The sequence below is a fragment of the Pteropus vampyrus genome, unplaced genomic scaffold, assembly GCF_000151845.1.
Source record: "Pteropus vampyrus isolate Shadow unplaced genomic scaffold, Pvam_2.0 Scaffold66, whole genome shotgun sequence".
Taxonomy (NCBI): Eukaryota; Metazoa; Chordata; class Mammalia; order Chiroptera; family Pteropodidae; genus Pteropus; species Pteropus vampyrus.
In genome coordinates this window covers 662391-665021 of record NW_011888847.1, presented here as the reverse complement: position 1 = coordinate 665021, position 2631 = coordinate 662391, and the positions used below count along the sequence as shown (strand labels likewise).

The 2631-nt window shown below is 41.2% G+C and overlaps 1 protein-coding gene across 2 annotated transcripts in view; it reads right to left on the bottom strand.

Moving 5' to 3' along the window:
- The window catches only part of FSHR (follicle stimulating hormone receptor), a 160742-nt gene that overhangs the window by 46602 nt on the left and 111509 nt on the right, over nucleotides 1–2631 (bottom strand). The gene's annotated exons all lie outside the window — the stretch shown is intronic.

Sequence of the window (2631 nt, the reverse complement as noted above, 5' to 3'; positions counted from 1 at the left end):
TGTTAAATCTTTTATTCCCTCAGTCATTCTCCACTCAGAGATCTAAGGCACATAGTTGCCTAGTATTCCTTAATATACCTGCTAACTCCAGTTCTGATGATCAAAATTTAGGGATAGAGTCATAATATCAATAGTAGCTAATTTATTGAGTATTTACGATGTGACAGACACTGTTTAAAACTTTTTATGTGCTTTGAATTGGTTGCAAAGATCGCCTCAATTCTGTATTCTTCCCTGTATCCACATACCTGGTGTTGTGACTTTGTAGCTTTTACAACAAGAAGTGGAATCTGTTTCTCCACCTCTTGAATCTGTGCTGGCCCCATGAATTGCTTTAGCTAATAAAATACAGCAGAAAAGATGGTGTGCTAGTTCAGGGTTTTGGTCTCAAGAGGCTTGCAAGCTTCCACTCTCTCTCTCTCTCTTGCGATCTTAGAACTGCCACGAGGACAAGCCTGTGTTAGCCTGCTGTAAATGAGCACCAGTTGGAGGAGAGCTGTCATTTCATCTGAGACCACCCAGAGCAGCCAGCTCCCAGTTGACCTGCCAACTAACTGCAGATGCATGAGTGAGCTGAGCTGAGGTAAGGCAAACAGAGTCCATTTAGCAGACCATTCCTCTATTCAACTCACAGGTGAGAAATGATAAATAGTGGTTGTTTTAAAACTCTGTCTTTTGGCAATATTTGGTTATGCATTATCATTATGTTAATAGAAAATAGATTTATTATTTTCATTTCCTTGACAAGAAAACAAGCTTTGAGAGGTTAAGTTCTTGTCAGCGATCAGTAGTGAGTACATGGGCCCAGAAGTTTGACTCCATAGTCTAAATTTTTATGTTATTTTGTGGGGCCTCATCATAGCACCCAGGGCTCTGTCAAGCCCTCAGCTAATCTGAAAGCCATTTGAATAAAAGAAGTAATGTTTTTGCTGATGGGGGCAGGCCTAGGGGCTAGAGCTCAAACATTAGGAATCTCTCTGCTGATAAATACCATGTCTATTATTAACCAAAACTTACAAAGTAAAACACTGTAATCTATCAAAGAAAAAAAAATGAATATATGCAGAACAAGAGAGAAGATGTTTTTGAGGTCAAGGTCACAAGCTAAATGCTAGCAGAAATTTTGGCTGCATCTCATTAACACTAAATTAAGACTGAGTTCTGCAAGAGGTCTTTGTGATAATCCCATTAATGCAAATGGCATTCCTTATGATGTCTGTTTTAGTAAATGAAAATAAAATGGAATTATATTAGTGGAATTCACTCATTAAACTGAACTAAAATCCACCAGCAAGTATCTTTCCATCTCCGCTTCTTCCCCACATCTTTGATAAAAAGCAATTGCTCCTCAGAGTAGCAAAATAGGAGTATTTTGCTAAAATAGGACTACACAATCTGATCATAGAGGGGGCATTGAAGTACAGTTCTTACAAATATCGGAGGTTGGGAAGGTTCTGGAAGGCATCAGGGTCGATGTATAGCAGGTTGTTGGCCTTTTCAATTCTACTGTAAAAGAGGAAACAACAACGAATGTGATCTTAACAGTAAGGACTGCTGTCGTATTTTTCACATTATGTAGAGTATATCAATAAGTCATTCATCCGTCCATCTGTCCATCCATTCATCCATCCAGCTATCATTAAAATAAAGATTGAGCATGCATGCAGTGCCTTTTACTATGCTAAACTGTGCAGATTAAATATTAACACCGTCCTGTTTAACCCTCATCACCAAAGTCCTCCTGGGCTGTGTCCATCAGAGGCAAACAAAGCACTGGTTGGTTGAGTCATTTTTACCTTGAGCGCAGCAGCATCTATAACAAGTAAGAATATCCCAGGCTCTGAGGAGGCCAAGAGGGTAGGGATGAGACTAATATGAGAAAATAAGCTTTTGTCTATCAGGAAACAAGAGATAAGAGGATGGAAAACAACAAAAGAGGGTGAGAAAGAAGACGGGTGAGAAGGAATAAAGGTGAGGGGCAAAAGGAGGTTGGAGAAAAAAGAGTGAAGAGGCAGAGAACGAAGAATAGGGTACATACTGGTTTTAACCATGAACTCCCAGCAGACAGTAGCCAGTGATTCCCTTCATGCTGTAGACTGAGGCTGCCTGCTCCCTTACAGCTCATGAGAAGTAGTGACTTCTGCCCTGGGTTGGCCTGTGCTGTGTCCTGATCAATATTCTGGAGGTGAGCATGTTCACATTTAGATTCCAACAGAGAGAGGCTGCCCTTTCCTCATCTTGCTGGATCAATGTATATTTGCAGAGATGCTCTGTGTTAATTACTTCCTCCCTGTTTCATTAGCTTTTATGTTGCAGTAACATGTAGCTACCTAGATCCAAGTACCAGGTAATTAATCATTTTAAGTACAGTCAGTGCTACATGGGGGTAATCACCTCTCCATGCAAGGAAGAGATGAAAGAACTGTCCCATTAGCTCACTGCCCATTGAACTGCATAGGGGGATACCTACCTGGCCATGCCCAGAGGGCTGGCTGCCCTTTGGTTTATTTCTCTAATATTCCCTTTGGGTTCTGAGACCCTGCCCAGGGGTCTTTTTCCAACTAGGGTAAGGGGAGGCCAAACAGAGAGAGAAGAAAGGAAGGAGCAGGAGGGCAATTGGGAAGGGAAGAG